This window comes from Bos taurus, chromosome 15 (genome assembly GCF_002263795.3).
Source record: "Bos taurus isolate L1 Dominette 01449 registration number 42190680 breed Hereford chromosome 15, ARS-UCD2.0, whole genome shotgun sequence".
In the NCBI taxonomy this organism is placed as follows: Eukaryota; Metazoa; Chordata; class Mammalia; order Artiodactyla; family Bovidae; genus Bos; species Bos taurus.
This window is the reverse complement of record NC_037342.1, coordinates 28,815,591-28,823,457: the sequence shown is the minus strand read 5'-3', so window position 1 is coordinate 28,823,457 and position 7,867 is coordinate 28,815,591.

Here is a 7,867-nt window from a genome sequence, read left to right as displayed (position 1 = left end):
TGAGACATCAGGGAAGCCCCTCCCCACCATACACATAAATTTAAGGGTTCTTAATTTGAGCTGCTGGCAGGCACACAGACTAGATGGCCTATTTTGAACCAGAAGCTCTGTTAGAAGCTAGTGTTACTAAAATGGGCTAAATACAAAGCATACTCTCGGGGAGCTTATAGTCTCTTGTGATTCAAACAGAAAACTTCTAACACGATGCAAGTTTGCTTCTCACTTGTGGATCTTCTGTCTAGGCTCTTTCCACATCTTGCTCAGAGGTGTGGCATCTTACATTGTGGCTTTGTCCTCCTCTGGGTCCTTGGAGCCTTTCCCATGCAGCTGATGGACGGGGAAGGAGAGAATGAAGATGGTGTGTGGGGATTTTTACGGGCTAGGCTTGGAAAAGAACCACATCACTCTGTTCATGTGCTTCCCACAGGGAAGCTGGGTGCCCAGGAGAAAGCGAAGTGTGTTTTGGGGAACATAAAACAGCCCATGAGAGGACAGGGGTTCAGGCAACTGTAGGAGATTCAACTGTGGCTGAAGCCCCAGTGGTGTGCTGGAGATGGGGAGGGAGGTCTGCAGGCAGCATAGGTGGGGCCCCAATCCTGCAGGGCTCGTAGGCCATGCTAGAAGGTTCAACCTGTATTTTGTAGGCAATGGGGAACCATTGGAAGACTTGGGGAAGACAAGACAGGAGACAATGAGTATGGCAGGGCTGATGTGGTTGCCCAGGCAACAGATGAAGGCAGGAAGGGAATGGAGAGCAAGGGTTGAGATAATCAAGGGGATAGAATATACAGAGCTTGATTTGGGGGCGGGGGGCGGGTAGGAGAAGACGGTGCCAAGGATGGCTTCTAAGATCCCCCTGCAGATGATAAGGTATTTAGAAATAATTTTGCCCTGAAAGGGAGCAGAGGGAACTCTGGGTGTGGGGAGAATATAAATGCATTTATGAAAATGTTCAATGTGCCTCCAGAATAATAGCAGGTAGCTGTAAAGAAGAGTCTAGAACTTAGGAGTAGTTCAGGTAGTATGTTCAAACCATGGCGAAGGTGGGCTCATCTAGAGAATCCTGGGCTCTGACACTCAAGGGCTGTTTGGAGGAAGGGGAGGCCATAAAGAGTGTCATGAGGGTGGGCCCAAGGGCAAGGTCAATGGTGTCTTTGAGGTCAAGGTGGCAAGGAGTGCTAAGAACTGAGTGGTCATCGCTAAGTTAAGGATCAATCCTTACAAAGGACATTGGTGACCCCCATGAGCCCAGCACAGGAGAAGGGAGGGCCAGGTGGGAGAGGCTTAAGGAGCCTGATTCCAGGGTGTGGGTGAGTCAGTGGAAGGGAGGAACTCACTGGCACACAAGGTTACGAATTCAAGGAACTTGAAGGAAAGAAAAGGCATTGGCCCAGGTAGGAAGGAGAATGGATGGTTTTCTTCTTAAGATGGGAGAAATAAAATAAAATCAGGGTTAAACGCGGGTGGGGAAGAGGTAGTGGAGAGGGGAAGGCTGTCTTGGCTGATAGGCAAGCAAGAGTCCTTCAGACCTGAGGGGATGGGCCCCGGAGGCTGGGAGGGTTTTATCTTGTCTAATTGGCTTTAGACAAGAGGGGAATCAACCCTCTACTACTGCAACAGGGAAAAGGAAAGGAAAGAAAGTGAAGTTGCTCAGTCGTGTCTGACTCTTTGCGACTCCATGGACTGCAGCCTCCTAGGCTCCTCGTCCATGGGATTTTCCAGGCAAGAATACTGGAGTCGGGTGCCATTGCCTTCTCCAGGGGATCTTCCTGACTCAGGGATTGAATCCGGGTCTCCCGCATTGCAGGTGGACACTTTACCTTCTAAGCCGCCAGGGAAAGGAGTACAAGTGGAAATTAAGGCTGCTAAATTTGCAGGGGGTGTGGGGCAAGAGACTGAGAGACTTTGCCTCATGGTCTTGGTTCCTACTAAGACACCAGGTCATTTGCGGAGCAGACTTTAGACTGAAGCTGGAGACAGCTCAGCATCCCTCTCAATTCAGGGCTCTGGGCATCTGGCCGGCTCTTTCCTGGCATTCCACTTGCACGTGCACGCACTGCAACAGGAACACACTAATGGTGGGAAGGGGATGTGCTCATGGATCAAGGCTCAGATAAAGCCTCCGAGGTGCTAACAGGTAAGATGAAGGGTCCCCTTCCACTGCCTGAGTCTAAGTATGGAAAAGAACAATCCTGGATTTAGAATCCAGAGTTCAGGTTCAAGTTTTCACTCTATGATTGACCAGTAATGGCCTTGGGCACCACCTCACCTTTCTCAATCTTAGTTCCAGTTCCATAACCTGCAAATAGAGATGATTACACCCACCACTGTTGCTCTTGAGAGGATTAAGGGAGACAATAGTTGTGAAATACTTTAAAAACTGGTGGCTCAGAGGTTAAAGCGTCTGCCTGCAATGTGGGAGACCTGGGTTCGATCCCTGGGTTGAGAAGATCCCCTGGAGAAGGAAATGGCAACCCACTCCAGTATTCTTGCCTGGAGAATCCCATGGATGGAGGAGCCTGGTGGGCTACAGTCCACAGGGTTGCAAAGAGTCGGACATGACTGAGCGACTTCAATTTCACTTTCACTTTAAAAACTACAAAGTGCTGGCCATAAATGTCAGTAGTTTCTAAGCCAGGTAAAGGCTTCCATGAGCGTTTCTATACTTGGAAAGGGCTGCCCGAGGCAGGGCTCCATCACGGCATCTCCAGTGGACTGGAAGGCAAGCCAGGGTGTGCCCAGAGCTGAGCACACCCTCATGTTCCAGGTTAGGAGAGACCGTCAGTGGAGTGGGGCAGACCTGGGAGGGAGGGAAACGTGTTGAGAAATGACTTCCTGGCAGACAGGGTTATGTCAACTCTTCAAAACCAAATTCCGGATCTTGTTTCATTCCAATCTTGCTGCTCCCAGTCTTCCGCATTCACCCAGTCATTCAGGCCCCAAATAGTAGAGTCGACCATGACTCCTTATGATCTCTCACACATGAATCTCACACATGAATCAGCAAATCTCATTGGCTCTGCCTTCAAAGTACACCCTGAACTCAGTGACCTCACACCACCATCCCTGAAGTCATGGGCCAGGGGACCGCTGGCTGTCCCCTGGATTACTGCCATTGTCCACTGGTCTTTCTACTGTTGCCCTTGCCCATCCTTAGTCTGGTCTCCAGAGTGATCCTTTTAAGACAAAATTAGATGATGTCATCTCCACTTCCCAGCCAAGATGGAGTCTTGGAGACCATTTACCCTTGTACTTCAAATAACTAAAAAACTGGGGGAAATATATAACATGGTGGTTTTCATCATAAATCATAAGACAAAGGGGAGTGGGGAACAGATGGTTTCTGAGAGTGAAAAAGAAATGAACCTTCCACTCGTCCAGCTTACTGCCTGGAGAGAATTTCTAGACTACAGTGCAGGGAGGGAGGGGGACCCAGGCTAAGCCCAGTGTTGTCCCTGAGTTGATGACAGGAGTTGCGAATTCCTGGGTCTTCCTGAGTCTTTAGCTGAGCATTGCTAGTTGGGTGTGTGAGGAAACTCTGTGAGGCTAAGGAAGAGAACCAGCAGAAAGGGTTCGGGGGAATGCTTGCTGGAGCTGACACAAGGTAGCTTTCCATCTAGGGTCGATCTCACCCACTGGGCTTCCTGGTGGCTCAGTGGTAAAGAATCTGCCTGCCAATGGTGGAGACCCAGGAGACACAGGTTTGACTCCAGGATCAAGAAGATTGCCTGGAGAAGGAAATGGCAACCCACGCCAGTATTCTTGCCTGGGAAGCCCCATGGACAGAGGAGCCCGGCCGGCTATAGTCCAAAGGGTAACAAAGAGTTGGATATGACTGAGCAACTACGCAGCATCTCACTGACTACTGAGGCAATACCCTTTGAACTCTCTTCCTCGTGTCCAAAGGAATCATGACGTTTTCCATTCTGGTTGGTGCTGATGATCCTCCTCTCCCCGGCCTGTGTGAGCTCCAGGGGTTGTTCTCACCAATCCTTTCTGGTGGTTCTTCCTCAGCCTTAGGTGGCTTCCTCACATACATGGGTTGTTCAGAAGCCAAAGACCTGAGGGGGCCCTTTGCAGCTCTCCGGAACTTTCTTTCTGGGAAGTTCTCATCTCCAGGACTTTGCAAGGTGGGCCCCATCTGCTTTGGTCTCCCTGACTCCCACTTCATCTCCTTGATTCCAGGGGGCTGCCAGGCTCTGCCTGAGTCCCCCTCCCTGCGCTCAGCATTTGTAGGGCTCCTTTCACTGGTTCCTCCCCTCTCAGCTATCGCTGTCATGTGATGTCTGATGTCCTCCTATGTCTGAAAACCATTTTGTATATTATTTTCCCCCAGGTTTTTAGTTGTTTCAGATAGGAGAGTAAATCCATTTCCTGTTACTCCATCTTTGTCCGAAGAAATTCATGAAAACCTATGATCACACAAAAACATGTGTATAGATGTTTGTAGGGATTTTATTTTGTCATTGTCATCAACAAGAAACAGTCCAAATGTCTTTCACCTGGTGAATGGATGAACAAACTATCACATCCATACAGTGGAATATTCTTCAGTAATAAAAAGCTCCATACATGGTATAATATCTAGAGCAACTACTAAGTAACAGTAAATGAATGTATATATTAAAACAACCTGGTGTTTTTCTAGTCTTTATGGAAATGACAGGATACTGACCATGTGACATCAACAAAAGCCAGAAATCTTGCTCAATTTTAATCTTTGAATTTGGAAAATAAAAAGAAGTTCTATATGCCAATATGGATGAATCTCAAGTGCTTTATGCTAAGGGAAAGGATTCAGACTCAAGAGGGCATCTACTATAAAGTTTCCTCTAAATGACACCCTGGAAGAAGCAAAGCTATTGGGACAGAAAATAGATCCGTGGTTGCCAATGGCAATAGGTGGGGATGGGAAAGGCTACAAAGGGCAAGGGAGACTTTTGCGGGGGTGATAGAGCCGTGATTGCTCGCTTGCGCACATTCGTCAGAACTGGCAGAACTCTATACCCAAAATGGTAAAGTTTACTTTATGTAAATGACATCTTAAAAAATTACCAAAAGAAAGATGATGTCACTCTTTTGTTCAGAATTTTCCAGTTTGTCTTACTCACGCCTCACAATTGCCCAGAAGGCTCTATTGTTCTCCCTGGTGCTGCCTCTTTGATATCTTCTTTTCCTGACACGCTCCTGCTGACTCATCCCATGCCAGTCTCACTGTTCTCCTTGCTGTTCCTCCAAATATCAGTCTCCTTCTGTCTCAGGACCTTTGCACATGCTGTTCCTCTACTAGAATGTTCTTCCCCAGATATGCACAGAAGTCATTCTCCTATTTCTTCTTCTTTTTTATTTTGACTGTTCTGGGTCTTCGTTGCTGCTGGGTCTTTTCTCTAGTTGCAGGGAGCAGGGACTGCTCTTGAGTTGTGGTTCGTGGTCTCCTCGCTGCGGTGGCTTCTTTTGCCGGGGAGTTTGGGCTCCAGGTGTGTGGGCTTCAGTAGTTGTGGTTCCTGGGCTCTGGAGCGCAGGCTCAATAGTTGTGGCACAGGCTTAGCTGCTCCGTGGCACGTGGAATCTTCCTGGATCAGGGATCAGACTCATGTCTCCTGCGTTGACAGGGAGATTCTTTACCACTGAGCCACCAGGGTAGCCCCTCCTATTTCTTTTTATTTTATTTATTTTTTTTGCTGTGTGGTTTGTGGAATCCTAGTTCCCTCAGGAATTAAACCTGGGGCCCCCACAGTGAGACTGCCAAGTCCTACCCACTGGACTGCTAGGGAATTCCCTATTATTCTCCTATTTCAGTCAGATCTCTGCTCAAAACCCATCTCTCAGAGAAGATTCCCCTGGCTATCTTACCTACAATCACACCTTTCACACTCAGATGCTGTCTACCTATCCTGCTTTATTTTTTTCAAAGCACTTCTCTCTAGCAGATGTCTATTTGTTTACTTGTTTATTGTATACTTTCTCTAATTAGGACATAAACTCCATGGGAGCAGAGGCTGTGTCTATTCTCTGAGGAGAATCTAGATTTTCCCTGCTTTCTTTGAAGGAATAGGATTCTCAGAGGCTTGAGTGTGCCCAGAGGGAGGGCAGCCCCTTGGGGTTCAGAATGAATTGTGAGGTCAATTGTCTGGGTCCTTGATCTTGTCAGGCAGAACATTTGTCCATGTCTTTCAGTTGGGCCACAGGAAGGACAGGAGTCAAGGGCCCTGACTACTAAAAGTGTGGTCTGCCGGCCTACAGCATGAGTGTTACTGGAGAGCTTGTTAGAGATGCAGAAGTTCAGGCCTCATCCCCAAAGCACAGAATCAGAATTTGCACCTGTAACAAGTTTCCCAGGAGATTTCTGTGCAAGTTCTAGTCCCTGGCCCAAACTCCATCCTTTTCTTGGGCACGGTCTGCAGGAGGGTGAGAAAAGCCAGGGTTTGTCTTGCCCTTGATCTCCTCTTCTTTTTGGTGTAAGATGGCCTTAATCAGTGAGTGTGAAGACCTGTGGGAGCAAGCAAGGGAGACCCGGGCTCTGTGTAGTCATGACTAAGGCAAGTACTGATCTGGTTCCTGAGATTCTAGTCCCCTTCCTGCAACATATTCACATCTCATTACAATCCTTAAAGGTAGGTAGAATTAATTCCCTTTTACCCATGATAAAACCAAAGCGCTGAGGAGGAAAAATAATTTTCCAAAGACATGTAACTATTAGCTGTGTGCCTGCTCAGTTGCTCAGTCGTATCTGACTCTTTGTGACCCCATGGATTGTGGCTCTCTAGACTTCTCTGTCCATGGGATTCTCCAGGTAGGAATACTGGAGGTGGTTGCCATTCCCTTCTCCAGGGGTGAGTCTCCTGCATTTCCTGCATTGCAGGTGGCTTCTTCACAGCTGAGCCACTGGGGAAGCTCCAGCCCTATGAGGGAAGAGCCATTATTACTAGTCCCATTTTACAGATGAGGAAATAGAGACACAGGTATGGTTATTGATAATTGTATAGAAAAGAGTCTGAAAAGATACCCATTCAGCTGAGGTCAGTGGTTGTCTCTGATGAGGAGGACTGGGGATTCAGCTGGGAATTGAAGACAAAACTATTCTTTTTAAAAGTAAAGCAACTATACCCCAATAAAAATTCAAAAATATGCTATAAAATTATATTTTTATTGAAATATAATTGATTTGCGATGTTGTGGTACAGTGAAGGAATTCGGTTATGTATATATGCACTCTTTTTTAAATTTTAATTTTTTAGTTGAATGGTAATTGCTTTACAGAATTTTGTTGTTTTCAGTCAAACAGCAGCAAGAATCAGTCCTAGGTACACCCATGTTCCCTCCCTCCTGAACCCCCCTCCCATCCCCCTCCCACTCCAACCCCTCTGGATCGTCACAGAGCCCCCGTTTGAGTTCCCTGAATCATTCAGCAAATTCCCACTGGCTGTCTATTTTACATATGGTATTGTAAGTTTCCATGTTACTCTCTCCATGCATCTTACCCTCTCCCTCCTCCCCTCCTGCTATGTCCATAGGTCTGTTCTCTGTGTCTATTTCTCCTTGCTGCCCTGAAAATAATCAGTACCATTTTTCTAGATTCCATATATATGTGTGTTAGTATACGATATTTATATTTCTCTTTCTGATTTACTTCACTCTGTATAATAGGCTCTAGGTTCATCCACCTCATTAGGATTGACTCAAATGCATTCCTTTTTATGGCTGAATAATATTCCATTGTATATATGCACCACAGCTTCTTTATCCATTCACCTGTCGATGGACATCTAGACTGCTTCCGTGTCTAACTAGTGTAAATAGTGCTGCAGCGAACACTGGGGTACATGTGTCTTCTTCAGTTTTGGTTTCCTCAGGGTATATGCCTAGT